The sequence below is a fragment of the Python bivittatus genome, unplaced genomic scaffold, assembly GCF_059951505.1.
Source record: "Python bivittatus isolate LINGU-HERP-01145 unplaced genomic scaffold, Pbiv_v1 ctg000060_np1212, whole genome shotgun sequence".
NCBI lineage: Eukaryota > Metazoa > Chordata > Lepidosauria > Squamata > Pythonidae > Python > Python bivittatus.
In genome coordinates, this window is record NW_028277044.1 from 216,763 (window position 1) to 234,557 (window position 17,795).

Below are 17,795 nucleotides of genomic sequence, written 5' to 3' on the forward strand. Positions count from 1 at the left end.
GAAGCTAATTGCTTTGGTTTATATCCAGGTTGCCTAACAGTGAAATATTATTGGTAAAATAAATTCAAATAACTAATTATGTATTGCTGAGAGAGGGGAATTGGAGATGGCAAAGTAGAAGTGCTTTGCTATGTAAAGATGTGTATGTCAGACAAATTCATTCCCATTCTGTTGACCTACTTACTTTGCAGGCTTGTCTTGGTTTTCTTATTATCTATAGAAAAATTCTCTGCTCAAGACCATTTAGGGCAATGGGTTGGACTTAACATTATTCATTATACAAGATACAGATGGTTTTTCTATTTTCCGTGCTGTAACATTTAAAAAAAATCCATTGCTTATAGAAACCCAAGGTTCCTTAACAAGATGCTATATACAGTATCTCACAGGATTTCCAGGAAGCACTATAATAGAAGCTGCATCTTAGCAAAGAATCCTAGGTTCCTGTGAAAAGAATAAAAAATGGTAAAATCTGATGGCTGCCTCATGCAGTGGATAAAGTCCAGCACTCTTATATTCCTGACTCTTGGGGGTTGGGGAGGTACGTGAAATGTTTCCTGGATCTTAATTCTGCTGCCGCAAAAACTGTTAGCAGCTAAATGCCTACCTTTACTCCAATTATGATGTACTTCAAAATTCTTTAAAATCCCTAAGGATATGTTTCCTAATCTATCAGAAAGAGACATCTGAATAAATATTATAATAGAAGTGAAACAACATAACACTATACATTGAACTGAGATTTGATAATAAAGTGCAAACTATCCATGTACAAAACTCCATGATCTGGTATTCCCCAGTGCAAGACTATTTCTAGGACATTTATTTACCAGTTAGTTGTTTACTAACATCTGTATTCCACTTTGCTCCAAAGACTCCAAGTGGCTACCATCAGTTAATAAAAACATCATAGCTTAAAAGATTCACTTCTGGAATAGACGGATTGGTGCATTTCAGAAGAAAATCTTCCCTTCCTCCAGAGAATACTGCAACTATGCAATTATTTATCTATTTATAAAATTTATATAACTACCCATCTCATGAAAGTGACTTTGAGCAGAGTACGGAGATCAAAACTAAAACACAATAACACAATACAGAAAATCAGTATTCAAAAACCTGTAAATGCATGCCTTTGACTGAAAAACCTTTCCCTTTCAAATTGCTACAACAAACAATGACACAACAGGTCTCGCTTAACCTCCCAGCCCAAATGCCTGTGGGAACATCCAGGTCTTTAACATGTTACAAAAGGCCAAAAAGGTTGGGGTCCTCCTCCAAGGGAATGTTGTTCACAGGGCAAGTGCAGTAACAGAAAAGGACCAAGTTCTTGGTCCCACAAGATGACACTGTGTAACAGAGGAGACCTGGAGCATTATGATTCTAATGGGACAAAGTAATGAGTATAACTTTGGTGGGGCAAGCAGAGACAATTGCAGACAGGCAGAGCGGAAGGGTTCCTTCAGTCAGGAGTAGAATTATCTTTAAGTAGATCTTGTGCAAACGTTAGTAATTTGATAAGCATTTAGGATTTTTGCTAGCACAATGGACTGTTTAAGTGATGACCCTTCTGGGGAAGTTAGCAGCTGGGAAATTGACTTCACCACCTAACACGGGCATTGTGGACCTGTGAATGTCCTACCAAGCCATTCTGGGCCTGTTAAGAGCAAGTAACCCAAATAATAGGAAGTGGTAATTGTTAAGGTGGAAAACTACTTCAAAGTAAATTCTGCCACTGGGAAATATATTGGATATTAACACGTAGTCAATGGTACTGACTCTCTTGGGTCCCACAAAGTAAACTTTCTGCCATTTAAGATCCTTAAATCATAATTGATGACAACAAGAGTCACTCTCCAATCTCCTGTTATCCCTTTACCTTCTAATAAGTCTGCCTTCTGCACCAAGAAGATCCATATGTATAGGCTTGGATCATCAGGGAGCCCTATTTTCCTCCTTTTCTTGGAAAGGAAGATGACTGTTCCACAATGGTTGTCTGTATATTCCTACAGCTCTTAGAGAAAATATCTGGAACATGACAATAATATTTTTGTATTGCTTTGGGATTTTTTTGTGAAAGTTTAAGTTTCCTCTTGTCATACATTGCAGGCAAAGCAGAACTTTGACAAGCAAGTCTTACACCCACAAATGTCCCTGAAAGGATGTTGGGATACTGTTTCCTTGGATTTTATTACTGAGCTCCCAAATGTTAAAAGCTTGACTATTATTTAGTCACTGTGGGTCTGTTTGCTAAGATGGCTGACTTTACTCCTTTACTCCTTCCTGCTTCAGCACAGACTGCCAAGTTCTTTATTAACAATGTATTCTGGTGCAGAAATAGCCTTAATTGTGTCAATTCAAATAGAGACGTACAGTTTATAGCATGCTTTTGGAAAGCATTTGTTAGCCCTTTGAGGTAGTCCAAACAAGAAGACAACCAGGAGCATCAGCACTATCTTTATTGTAGGGTTACATTAAAAAGAATCTTGCAAGACTGAAAGTATGTCTTGCCTCCTCTCTTTTTAGTCTCTGGAAAACTGGGAGGATCCCTTCTGAAACACTTCCCATGCTTTTCCCCATCTGCGGACTGAGCAGCCTCTCATCAGACTATGGCCTAGGCTGTGGGTCTTCCTCCTTTCTCCCAAGGTCATTCCCACATACCATCACACATTTTTCCAATAGCAATAATTGGAATTCCAATAACAATAATAGTCCATTTATCCTCCGCCCATCACCTGCAGTCCTTCAGAGCAGACAGATGCAATTCAAAAGCAGTATCTTCACTGCTATGTCAATTACCAACAGAACAGTTGGCCTGACGTTGCCTCCAACCGGATTTGCATATAACAGTTCAGTGCATTCTTCCATTCACATGACCCTTTTGAGGCATCTGAGGACTTTCACCCTTGCTACTTGCCCAATTTGCTCTGTTTTTGAGACATCTAAATTCCTATAGGAGCTGTAAGCAGCACAATTTCTCAAAGCACCACTGTATCACTCTTACAAACACGCTGCTGATCACCATCAGCAAGACAAACCTACTACAGTAGGAGATCTATGTGTAGATTTGCATAAAATTTGTATGTGCTAATGCATGCAAAGAAGTGCATTGGAATAATTTTTTAGAGTTTAAATAGAAACATTTCTCTTTGCAGTGGAGAAGGCTATGATCAGATGCTTGGATGCTTCAGCAGGATCTTGTCAAACTGGAATCATGGGCAAGAACCAACAAGGTGAATTTAAACATACAAAGTAAGTCTTACATTTTGTGTAAGGAAATCAAAAGCATGAATATAGGATGGAAGGATCACATTGGGCAGCAGTACATACAAAAAGGATCTGGATCATATGCTGAACATGAGCCATATGATGAAGCTGCCAAAAACCAAATGCGATCCTAGACTGTGTATAGAGTATATACTGCATCCACAAACTGGAGAGGAACCAAGATGGTAAAGAAAGAAGAAATGTATGAGAAAGAAGAAACTTAGGAGGAACAGCTGGAGAATGTTTAGCTTACAGAAGAAAAGGCTGTGGGAAGGCATGATAGTTGTCTTAAAGGGCTGTCACATAGACAGCTCAGTGTTCTCCCACTGATCTTGTTGTTGGCAAGAAACAATGGGCTTCAATTATAAAAATGGTGCTTTTGATTTTGACATGGTAAAATGGTAAAAGCTTTTTAACAGTGGAAGAGACTACCTCAGGTGGTAGTGGGATGTCCTTCACTGGAAGCATTTAGAAAGAAGCTATTTGGCTTTCTGGCAAAGATGCTGCAGTAGTGGATTCCTGCAGGAGGTAGAGGTCCCTTTGAGCTCTTACATTCTAAGATTCTATTGTTCTTTAAGCCATCTAAAATGTTCCAGAAAAGGAAAACAGTGAAGTTTTAAAATGCAAATGAATGAAAGAGTTTTCCTTGCAATATTTTTGGAAAGCTATGCTAACACATTCCTTCCTTCCTATCTTTTTGGAGCAGATAACATAAAATCCACACTGAGTTGTTTTAGGTGCCAAGAACTTTGGTAATACAGAACATGCTTATAAAGTGTTAGACTTGAGCAGATGGTCCTTGTTCCTGAAATGATTCAAACAACTTTATTTTTTGCCTGCACATTTCTTTGATACTCCTTTGATTGGATATAAGTTTTAGTTCACCATACTGTACAGACTTTTTCTAGACTCCATCCTTTTGGGCCATTACCTACTTTATTTCACTTCCTGTTGCACCATGCTTCTTCACCAGCTTTCTAGCAATTCTCCTTCCTCATTCCCTTTCTAAACCACAGCATGAAAATAAGCCAGAGAGGCTTCTTCAAAAAACAGTGACTTAATTCATGGCCCTCATGGCCTTTGAGAAGTTTCTCCAGTGTTCATTTATGCCTCAGTTCCTTGTCTCCTCTATCTTTTTTTTAAGTCTTTTTTTTTCCAACTGGAATTTTTAATCTATTGATCTCACACTTCCAGCTACCTTTGGACTTTCTATCTTTTCTTTACTTCTCAGTCCTCCTTCAGAGTCCTCAACTATCCCCATGTAAATTATTTAATCCCACCCAGAGTAATAACTTTTATTGTCCTCAACTTACACTCCACAAATTACAGATTGAACAGTCAAAGCCATTGTATCAGGTGTGTAACAGCCCCAGTCTATGCATTTGTAAGGACTCTGCAAATAGCTACATGATTTTCCCAATTCTTCTAAATAGCAGTAGCACTGATTGCTGGGAAATTTCTTGGAAGAGGGGGAATACATCCAGATGTCACTTTTTTCTTTTCCAAGCTTTGGTAGGTATGTGAGCAATCTGGCATAGCAATCTGTGCATTGTCTCATGTGGAGAATTTTATATGCAGAAAGTATGAAGAGTTGAAGAATCTTGTATGGAACAAATATCTCTTCCAATCTTCTTTACAGCAGTTATAAGTACAATTATAAATTTACCTCTTTCTCTAAAGTTACATCATGACTCTCTTCTTTCTATAGTATAGCATAGTATAATCATCAAAATCATGAATCATAAATTCATTTTTTGCCAGAGTCCCCATTTAAGTAAAGAGATACAGGTAGTCCCTAGTTTAAGAATAAGTTCCATTCCAAGTCTGTTCCTGAAGTTGAATCTGTAAGCTGGAACAGTATTATTGTATAATACTGTATAATAGTATTGTATAATGAACTCGAACTGTTGTGTATTTAACTCAAATCATTGTGTATTTAACATGAATTTTGCTACAATAGGCTTCATTCGTAACTATGGATCGTCTGTAACCCATTCTTAACCCAGGGACTACCTGTATATACAAAAGTAATGCATTCAGCAAGCAAATTATTCTAAGGCATATTTAACCATGTGCAGCACTGTTGACACAGTAAAACTCAATCAGCCAATTTAATAGATAAAGATATTATAGTCATAAGAAATTATCAGATCCAGATGTGTGTATTAGTGCAAGGCGCATCAGACTAGGGCCGGGGAGATCAAGATTTAGATTCCCAACTCAGCCATGAAGTTTACTTATGCCAATTACTCTTTGTAAGCATAACATACTTTACAAGATTATTCTGAGGATGAAATGAGAGGGTTAGGACAGACAACCATACCTGCTATTTGGAATTATAAATGTCCTTGAAGAATTTTAGCTGATAGGGGTTTTAAATAATATTTTCAAAAGTAACAGTCCATTTGAAAAGGGTATTTTAAAATACTATATAAACTGCCCTTTGAAGACAGCCTATCCTGAATGTCACATATAACTATTTTAATAAATAAATAATAAATAAATAAATAAATAATTCTTCTCAATATGAGAAAAGAAATTGTGGATTGCTCTAACCTGACATTCTTCCTCTGATTTTTTTTTAAAGTATCAATGTTTATGCAAGGTTCACAGCAATCTGTTTTTGACATTTGCAACCATAAAAATCTGTATTTTAAAATAATGTTAAAATTGAAACACATTATGCCAATGCATTTAATTTTAGGATCTTAAATTGACCCGGCTGATTCTAGAGATATTTTTATCAGACCAGCTTGTGGTGTTACATCCCATTCTGGTTGCTATGGAAGAACAATGATTGTTCTCAACCAAAAATAAATCTCCAGTAGCAGTGTATTACTTAGGAGAGAAATATAGCCAGAAAAAATCCACAATTATTTCTGTGTACTGAATATACTGAATAGCTTTTACATTTTTAAATTAATCATCTCCCCTCAGTACTGGAATCTAATGGGGAGGTTGCCATACTTTCAGCAAGAAATGTAACATTTATTGAAGGAAATTCCTGGCAGGTTTTAGAAAGACAGGAGAGAAGAAAGAACTTTGCACTTGCCCAGACATTTTTGAAAATGATATAACATACTGGGGCTATTCTGCTGAGAATGGTGAAAGAAACTGTCTTCCAGTCGAATATTGGGGGAAAATTCTAGCAGCCAAAGCAGTTCAGCAGTGGAGCTAATTACCCAGAAAGGTGCTGGGATCTTCTTTACTGCACTGTACTGGACGGCCAGCTATCTTGTGAGGATGTTTGGATTTGGATTCCTGCTTGGGGCAGATATTGAACTTGAAGGTGTCAGTAGCTCCTCAGTTCTGGGATTCTATGATTTACTGGTTTATTTGGATTCAGATTTACCCTGCATGTACAATGATCAAATGAATCAGGAATCACAAATTTTCTATCCAGAACTTTTAAAAAGTTCTGCAGCTTCAGCAAATAAATAATGCAGTTGCTGTGTATTTAAAGATGGAATTTAATTCACTGTGTTCTCCTGTACAAACATACTTTTGCTCAATTTTAACAGACTGTATTCCATTAAAAAAAATTAAAAAATAAATTAAAAAAAGAGCAGAGCAGAGCAAAAACATCTGCTTGGTGATGAAAAGATTTGCCAAACCTGTGTATTTAGTGTTAATAGCTGGGTGTTTCAGACCCTTGAAAACAATATAATTTGTGCCATTAGAACTACAAAGCTGACTATATTGTGAAGAAGATTCATTGGAATCATTGTCTAAATTGTTAATTGGAAGGGGAAGGGGAAAACCTTGGAATGTTAAGAAATCATGACAGATTAGCAGGAAAGGCAACCAGGTTAAAGGGAATGCATGCTTAACAGGAAGGTACTGAGAATGTAATTTAAAAGATGGTCATCAAATTGCAAAGACAAATATTTGTTAATTATAGTAAAGGCTAATGTTATTGACAGAAACATTCTATCCCAAAATTCTGACAATAGATGTGTGTAGTTTGCAGCAGCAATAGAGGGGAAAATTAAATGGAAAGGATTGAAATAGATCTGCATGTAGCTATAACAGCTACCTTCACAATAGATGTGTGGTGGGAAGGGAAATTAGAGGGGGGCACTGAAGGGAAAAGAGAAGAATCAGTCAAATGTTCTAATTGTGCTATCATGAAGGGGGCTGTGGCTCAGTGTGAATGTATGTATATGTGCAGGAGAAATGTTCTTCATGGATGACTCCCTAATCTAGCAGCTTAAAATAGAACCTCTTGATCACTTGCTGCAACAAGTTCTCAACATCACCAACCTGCCCATTTTTGGGGTTTCTTTTTCATGGTTATATCAGTCTCTTAATAGTTCTTATCTTATAGGAGATCAAGAGATCATTTATTCCAATAGCATAAAAAAGGCTCTAAAAAGTACATGTTTTTAAATCTTCCAGCTTCATATATGATTTGGAAAAAAATAAATAGATTTGTCAGATGATTTTTTCTTTTTTGTGGGGAGGTTGATATGGGAATATTGATCCCATTTATTATCACACTGTCCATTCCATTTTATATATATAATTTTATTAAAAGTTTTAAAAACAAAGGTAAAAATGAATGCAAACTAATATAAAGTAAGGAAGAGAAAAGAAAAGAAACAAATAAAAGAGAAAGCTAAAAGTGCAAGAGAGAAAGAAAAAGTAAAAGAAAAATAGAAAAGAAAGAAAAAAGATATAAAAAAGTGGCTTCCAATCTTCTTTACAGCAGTTATAAGTACAATTATAAATTTACCTCTTTCTCTAAAGTTACATCATGACTCTCTTCTTTCTATAGTATAGCATAGTATAATCATCAAAATCATGAATCATAAATTCATTTTTTTCTGTTTTACGCAAAAAGTCCATAAGGGGTTTCCGGTCAGCAATAAATGTAGATACTGTTTTTTCTCTGATCAAACAAGTCAATTTGGCCATCTCAGCAAGTTTCATCATCTTCATCAACCATTCCTCCATTCTAGGTATTGCCAAATCTTTCCATCTTTTTGCATACAAGAATCTCGCTGCAGTTATCATACACAAAAATAAAGTTCCATGACTTTTTTCCAGCTGTTGGCCATCAATCCCAAGAGGAAAAGCTCTGGTCTCAATTAATAATCTTTAATATCCTCTGAATCAGTTTATGTATTTGAATCCAAAATTTTCTAGCTATTTTACAAGTTCACCAAGCATGATGAAATGACCCTTCTTGTTGTTCACATTTCCAACATAAATTTGAAGTGCCTTTATACATTCTAGACAATTTCTTTGGTGTCATGTACCAATGGTACATCATTTTATAAAAGTTCTCTTTAAGATTATAACATAGTGTAAATTTCAATCCTTTCAACCACATATTTTCCCACTGTTTGATCTGTATGATCTCTACATTTTTAGCCCACTTTATCATACATTCTTTCACTTGTTCTTCTGTTTCAAATTTCAATAAACGTTTATACATTTTAGCAATTACATATTCAACATTTGTACACAATCTTGTTTCAAAATCAGTCTTACAATGTTCAATACCATAAACTCTTTTGTCTACTTTAAATCTTTCTGATAACTGTAAATAAGAAAATCATTGGCAACTATATCCCTCTGCCACTAATTGTTCTCTTGATTTTATTTTGTATTCCCCTTGATAAAATTCTAGTATCTCACAATAAGTTAGCCATTTGTGTTTACCTATTATTTCTCATCTATAAAATGCTTCTTGCATTTCTTTATGCTTAGCATAAAATGCTAAGAGCCACAAAGGTGTTTTTGGACACAGCTTGGATTTGTAACTATTCCATATTCTCAATATGACACTTCTAACATACTTATTTTTAAAATCCACATTAACCTTGACTTTATCTATGCCACCCAAATCTCTGGTCATGTTCTTCTAACTCCAAAAGTCTTCTATTTCTCAGCAGTACCCACTCTTTCATCCAAACCAAACAGCAAGCTGCTACATACAATTTCAAATCAGGTAGACCCAATCCTCCTCTTTCCTTTGCATCTTGAAACACCTTATATTTAACTCATGTTTTTTCCCCTGCCACACAAATTTAGATATATCTTTTTGCCACTGTTTAAATGGTACATCAGTTGTCAAAACAGGTATTGTCTGAAACAAAAACATCATTCTAGGCAATGTGCGAAACAAGCACCACAAATCTCTCTCTGGGTTAGTCAGAAGTAAAGTTTTATTGGAAGCATTTGCAAAGGCTGGTGGGCTTCGTTGCAAATAAGAAGCCACACCCACATACACGCTCCGGCCTAATTATATACATTCCCGATCGCAAGTCCCTCCCCTTTTCCCCATTGGCTAAGGTACTCAGGGTGTACAGTCTTTCCGGCCGCTCTATGATTTCTCCCTGGTCCCTCCCACCTCATCCATTGCAAGTCTATGGTAATTTGCTCAAGGTTTCAGCTAACTGCATTATACTGATAAAGACTGCCCCAGGTTAAATTAGTTTTTATTTACATTGTCCCACACAAGGAGACAACTTCCTCTCCATCTGCCACTATTTGATAACCATAACACTTAACACTACTTCCTTCTCTCTCACACAGCTGCACTCTTAGCATGCTCAAGCTACTATTTCTTTGTCAATAATAACACATTTTATCCATCTCTCACAGCAAGACATTGATTTTTATCACAGAACTTCTCCCCAGCAATTATAGGTGTAATTTCTCCCATCTTAACATGTCTTTTTAAACTTCATTCCATGTCTTAACATAGTTATTTTGAAATAATATACAATTCATATTTCTCATAGTGATGCCAGGATATTTTACTTTCTTCTCAATCTTAAAACCCATTTTATTCTTTGTCTTCTGTTTGTTCATTTTAAAACCTGCTAATACACCAAATTCTTTTAGTTTTCCCATTAATGTTTCAATTCCCTTTAAAGGATCTTCCAAAATCAGCACCAAGTCATCTGCAAAATCCCCTACTGGGCCTTCTCCTAGCTCTAAATCTCTGTTTGGGGGGTTCTGGAGTTAAGCCCCCATCAAACAAAGAATCAGTGTTGTTATTCATCTTAAAAAAAATACAGGTTTTTATTTTTCAAAACCGCTCAGTCTCTTAACACAACAGCTACTGCAGAGGCTACTCTGACCATGTGCCGGCTATGTGGCAACGCATTGGATGGAACACACCCCTCCTTTCCTGCACATGACCGGGCACACCTGAACTTCTCTTGGACGTGCCTGTACATAGTCCATCTGCCCTTGTGTTTAGATACATGCATGCCCCCTTTTTTTTTTCAAAGCCTCTTTCTCCCTGGCAGAAGAATGGGGGATGGATGCCCTTATCGTGTGTGTCTGTTGCATCTGAGCAGATAGAAACAGAACTTAAGGAAAAGCCTCTTTCTCTCTGACACAGAACTTAAGGAAAAATCGTCTTGTGCTTTTAAAAACCTCTTTCTCCCTGGCAGAAGAATGGGGGACGGATGCCTTTATTGCGCACAGTGCGTTTGAGCAGATGGAAACAGAACTTAAGGAAAAAAGCGGTTTATGCTTTTAAAAACATCTCCCCCCCCAGCCAGAATAATCGGTCTGCCATTGCCGTGTGTGGTGCGCATAGCCATTTTTTGTATGTGCTGCATAGATAGATTAGAAATTCGGCTGACAATCGAGGTGCTGGGGCCTTGCAAGGGTTAAAACCATAGCGCTCCAGGGCCTCTGGGGAGAGCGGCTTATTGCCGTGCAACCCATGCATAGAGATGGAGGCTTGGCGGGGTGGTGGACGGGGGTTGGGGAGGCCCCCGTTCCCACAATGTGCCGCGCATCTGCGAGCCACATGCTTCCAGCATGAGGGCTGGCTCTCCGCTTGGAGTTGTGGGTGGCAGCAGCAGCAGGACAGGGCAGAGAGCTGCCAGGTGCAACACTTCCAGTAACAATGCATGGTTTTGTGGGGGGCGTACGTCACTTCCGGGTACATCACATCCGGCAAGGCGTGTGGAGAGCACATGGCCTCTGTGACATCACCTCCACTGATGTTACCATAACTCAGCACTTTCTTATCTGATCAACTCCTATCGAAAAAAGTATACACTCTTACTATTCACCTACCCCTTGTGCCTATGCTCAGGTAAATGCTATATGCCCAAAGATACAGATTTGCACAGATTATATGCATTTACTGCATATAATCTGTGCATATCTCAGCACACACATAATAATAGCAGGGGAATTGGTTCAATTCCCCTGCTATTGGTTAGTGTAAACAAACTTTCAGTGAGGACATGGTAGAAATCTGGGCCAGATGCAGGAACTGGACTTGCAAAATCTCTCCGTAGAAAGGAGAGATTGTGAGATAGTCCACACACACTCCAGACAATTGTTCCTCATGAATAAACTACAGGGACAGAAGTTTTTGCAGTCAGCACATGAGTTGAGCAGCTGGGAGTCAAGGGATTACATCTAAACTCATAGTCATAATGTAGTCTTTGAGGACTCAAAGTTCGGCAAATCCTCATTTCTTAATCAATTTGGAATTAATTTTTTTATTGGTTTTTAACATTGAGAACCTCCAGAATGTCAAGTTTTTATGGACTTCACTAGGTGAGTTTCCTTCAATCCACTATGAAAGAAGTTTTAAGTATGTGTTTAAGGATTTATTTTTAATTTTTTTTTTTTTTGGAATTAACAACAAAAGGGTGATTAGAGTGTTGATTTTAGAAAGTTAAAAACAGACTAAGGATCCAGATGGATTTAATAAAATTTAGAAATTAATTATAAGAAACCTTCCTGTGGGAAAGTGTTCATGTTTCTGCATTCAGAAGAAAAACAACATGATAAGACTTTGAAGATTGGACACTAGAGAGCACCAGAAGGAAATAAAACAATGGATGTATTGAGAGATATTTGTGAACAATGGACTCAGAAGTTAGCTTTAAAGATTTCTGCCATGATTGATAGATTAGACCATACTATGGAAGAGGAACAAGTTTTATTGGATAAGACTGAAATTGATTCAAATGTGGACTAAAAAATGACAAGCTACAAGAAGGATATGGAAAAAGGTGAAATATTGAATATACAAATGAAATCGGCTGATGTTCTAATAACTAAAAAGGAGGTAGAAATAATAGACCAGAAGTATGACTTGGATTTACAAAAGGGATTTGTTAAGGTTGTCAGTGATTTTGTGAGAAAAGACAAAGAGAAAATGAAAAGAAATCAAGTGTTTGAACACTATTTGAAGGCACTAAAGATTAAGATTGTTGGGAGCAAGGGGAAGGAATAAGCCTTGGTTTATTTGACCAAGGTTAAAATAGATAGGTTGTTATTTCTGGAAATTTATTATGGATTTTCTTTGACCAGGACTGGATGATTATGTTTTAAGATTTTGTTTATAGATAAGAATTTTATGAGAAAGAGTTCATTTGTTGTATTTTAAATTTATCCGATTAAGGTTAAAATAATTATGTTATCTCTGGTAAATTTTACTAGATTTTTACTTAGATTTGAATGATGAGGTTTGGGGGATTTGTTTAATGATAGAAAATGGGATATAAATGTAAAAGGAAGGAATTCGTGGGCTTATTAGATCAAGTTTAAAATAGATAGGTTGTTATTTCTGGTAACCCTTAATGAACTTTTGCTGATTAGGATGGATGATGAGGCTTTAAAGATTTGTTTATAGAGAATGAGGTGAGATATGGGATGAAGAGATTGTTGTATTTTAAGAGATGGTGATAAATTGTTAAAGTTGCTTGTACTTGCTGGGATGAAGGGGGAAGTTACTTTTTTTCCTCCTCTTTAATTTTTTTTCTTTTTCTTTTTTCTTTGCACTTTTTCTTTTTTTTTCTTTTTTATAATTTGTATTAGTTTTATCTGTATGTGTAATCATCAATAAAATTATTAAAAAAACAATAATTAGTGTAAACAACTATATGTTCTATATGAAATGTCATCTTTACTTCTCTGATATGAGAGCACCTCCCCATCCTTCTTATCTATCAATGAAAAAGACCCAGGTTGTACTTTTTAGGCGCTGTGCCTGATGCACTTTTGATAACTTAGATTTTCTGCTTAAATAGTACAATGACTGATGATTACCCAGCAGAATTACTGTATTAATTGGGCTGGAGAGAGGCCCTCTTTGATATAGCCATATCTAGGAATGTAAGGAGTTATGTACAACTGCTCCTTGTAAACCTCAGAATAAGTAATTTTCTTGAAAGCTTTGCTTTGATTTAGATTGCCATTTGGCAAAAAAGGCATTGGTTAGATCTTTTGCTCTTTCTAAGAAAAGTTCAAGCTCAGTCTCAGCTCTGGATTTAATTCTATAATATACCATCTAAGCAACTGCTGCAGAATAAAAAGAAGGTGGTTACTAGAACTGGCTGACAACAGTTGCTTTTAAAGATTTAAAGGTTTTTAAATTCAGTTCTATGTTGCAGTTGCCCCACCTGTGAGCAAAAGTCCTTGGTCACCATGCCACATTCTTTCTGGGGAGTGGGATTATTTTTATGGGCAGAGCACCCTTAGAATATGTCTTGCCATATGCTCAGAGACGAGGAGTGCTTATACAAGCTTTCTACTATAGCAGATACTAAATTATTCATAGCCAAATAAAACAACTTCTCTGTGGAGTTCAGTTAGGTCCCTATACCAATATGGCATCTCTGGCATCATAATCAAAATTTTTGAGAAATATTTTTCAGGTATCTCGTCTTCCTAATGTCTCCAACATGAAGTGGAGATAATTAGTGTTGAGATTCCATTGTGGATTAATATTTTAAATTACTGGCTAAAACTACTGTACACAAAATCCCTTAAATTTACACAGAATTAGATATCAGGAGCTGCTCTTTAATAGGACAAGACAAGTTGCCTGGATGTCAGGAGGGTGAAGCAGCTCCAACTATAACTGCAGAGCAGTTAAAGGAGTTGCAGACCTTGCCTAAAGGAACTATGAATTAGCATACAGTAACTTAACCACTGAATTTGTAGCAAAACAATGCCTGAACTGTGAAATGGTGCCTTTATTTCTGAACAACAGATAAAGTCTATAACAACGTAATGGAGATAAAACTATACAAATATATTCAGATAAGGACACAAATAATACTGAAATGCCAAAGCCAGTTAAATTGGCTCAGAAAAAAAGATAAAACTGTCCATAAAAAAAGCAAAATCCTGAGTGAAATCAGAAGGGAAAGATGAAACAGAGAACAGAGCAGAACAAAACCAACCCCGGGAAAATGAAGTCCCAGAGACTTCTGTTAACCTAACGCATAAGCTCTCTCAAGTGATAAGAACAATTCTGGGGTTAGGCTGACTGCAATTAAATCAAGTGCTCCTATAAATTAAGAGAATTAATATTAATAAAGAAGATGGAACTCACTTAGAGGAATTCTTAACTGAGACAGATGATGTGAAGCCAGATCTATCCTGGTCATTTGGAGATCAAGGAGTGGCTTCCGTCTTATTATGATGTGATGATGAGGAGGAGGATTATGTTGTTGTTGTTTTTTACAGCTAAGATAGCCCTTACTAGATTGGCTGCAAATGTTGTTATTCTTTGTGTTTGTGCTGGTCTTTGACAGTAATAAAGATCTCTGCCAGCAATACATACAATACATCTGATGTTTGTTCTAAATGTTGCTAACCACAACTCTAGAGTTTCCTCTTTCCTCTTCCCAATTCTCCTCCTTTAGCTAACTTTTTAAAAAATGACTCTGGCTAGGAAGTGTTGCTTCCCATGCCGTACATTAAATCCAATAAACTATTCCTATTTCTTTCCATCGGAATAGGGATGTTGCTGAGTCCACCCTGCCCTTGCATGGTGCACATGCTTTTTCTCAGGACACTGTTACACTGTTTGGGTGGTGGTGGTGAGGATAGAAACCAATCCCAAGTTGGGTGCCTAGCTGGGTGAAGGTCCTCCTGGCCATAGGAGCTATGAGTCCAGGAAGACCTCCAGATCACAAGCCTACTCCATCCCACTGAGATTCAAATATTGGTTTAAATAACTGATACCCATGTAAATTATGTAAATTATAGTTTAAATAAATTATATCCCCATGTAAATTATATTATAATCTACTTTCACCAAAAAGACTGAAATACTGTATTAGAATGAAAAAATTGTATAGTGATATAATTTATGATATAACTTTCCAAATTAATACTGAGCAAGCTGTTTGGGCATTTGATCCCAAGTCTACTAGAAGCACTGCATTAAATTAGACTTTGCTACATTCTTGAAAGAGATCACAATCTCCCTGGGAGTGTCTCTCACAAGTAGCAGTAGAATATTGCAGTCTATATGTGCTGTATGTGCTCCAGATTTCTTCAACTTCTCAGGACCCCAGAAGGGCACCTTCTCTGTAACAGTGCCTGCTCTCTGGAATGAGGTTCCCCCCGAGATGTGGATGGACCATCTCTGCTGTTGTTTAGATGAGCTGTGAAGACCTGGCTCTTCCCCCAGGCCTTTGGCGAGGGAGAGTGAGACCCCTCACTTTATTGCGCTTGCCATCTTTCATCTTTATCTTTTTTTGATTTCATTGTTATTTCTTTGTTTGTTGTGAGCCACCCAGAGTCATTGAGACTCAGGTGGCATACAAGTTTAATAAATCATCATCATCATCATCATCATCATCATCATCTTCATCATCATCATCATCATCATCATCATCGAAGTAGAGTTCTAGTGTTTCTTGTGATGTCTGTTTCCTGACTTGGTTAACTCAAAGGGTTGACACTAATCAGCATCAGTCTTTGTGAGAAGCTGGCTGATAAACAACTCTCCTTGTTGCCTCATGCTTGATATCTGAGCACAGTATAAGCACTAGGTGGGCACAGGGCAAAAACAAGCAGTGTCAAAACAAGCAGATCCTGTAATCACTCAGGACATAATGCTAAGAAAAACAATAAAATGTCACATGGGATAAGAATAGAGTTAATAAATTCAGTACATGTACAAAAATATTTTTTAGGATATTAATAAAGTTTTTTGGCATCAGTTCTGATTTAGACCATTTAACAGAGCATTCCATACTTCACTCAAATGCTTTAATCAAATGCCTGAGAGCTGGCATCAAAGAATAAAGTTCAGAAATAAACAATATAATAAAGAATTGGGGAAAAGGATTCTAATTGAATTGGATTTATTTCATACCACTGTCTACAAATTAAATTTGAGTGTGAATGCTATATCCTAGAAAACTTTATTATGGTAAGTTAAAGAATCTAAAATATATTAGAATGCCCGGCCACTATTATATGGCTAATCTTAAGGTAAGGTTTAGCAAAACATCTAGGTATAATAATTACTAAAAATCTAATAACCAAAATTTTCAAAACAATTTCCAGTATCTAAAATTCCTTTTTTGTCCATTAAATTGGAAAACTTAATAAATACCTATACCCCTAGCCAATTTAGATTTGTCAAAAATATATATTTGATCAATCCAACTCTAAACGTTTCCCATCAGGGAGATATGGATCTCTTGCAAAACAAAACAAACAGAAAAACAAAAATACTCTTTCAGTTTCAGTGGAATCAGTTTGTAAAAAATCTCTCTCCTCTTGATTGGACATCTCAAACCTTTAACATTCCAAGAAACAATTGACAACATTAACCAAAATTTAAAATATTTAATTTTATGATGATAAAACATAATGCAAAACAATTTTAAAAATCAGCACGCATCACAAAATAAAAACAAGAAACCTCAATATGAAAAAAATAAGAATAGAACAAAAAAAAAAGTAAATAGAAATATCAATATAAACAAGAAACAAAAGATAGCATAATGCTCTACATCTACAGGCAACTTCTGTTTAGTTAAATATAATTGTCCCACATTTCTACTTTTTCATTAGTCACCAAATTCATATAATACCCATCAACATCCAAAATATTTTATATAATTAAATAACTATATAATTTGAGATTCCTTAATTAGTATTGCTACCAAGACCTAGCTCTCTGGAGAAATCTGTAATGCTGGGAAAGGTGGAAGGAAAGAGGATGACCAGCAGCAAGGGGATGGAATCAGTTACAGTGGTGATGGGTGCACTGTTGGAAGTTCTGAAAGACCAGGGTGGGGACAGACCCTCCTGAAGAAAATCTATCTATGTGGTTTCTGACAATTACCATATTTTTCCATCAATAAGACGCCCCCATGTACAAGATGACCCCCACTTTTCCAACCCAAAATTAAGAAATCAATATTTTAAAGATAGTGCAGAACACATTTTTATTTAGTAATTAGGTAACATTGACCTGATACACTCGGTGGGAGGAGGTCCAAACCGTCTCTCTGCAGCTCTATTTCCATGCTCTTTTGCATAACCGATTACATTCAATCACGAGTGAAACTGCCGATAGCTTGTCTCTGCAAACAGACTTCCTCCAATTGGTTTGTTTAGCATCAGCTGATGTCAATTACATAAGGCTCGTGACTGGAGGAAGCCTGTTTGCAGAGACAAGCTATTTCACTCGTGATTGGAGGCTAGCAATAGGAGGAAGCCTCTTGCAGGCGCGGTTCTCTCCTCGGCTTACTTCCTTGAATAAGATGCCCTTCAATTTTTAG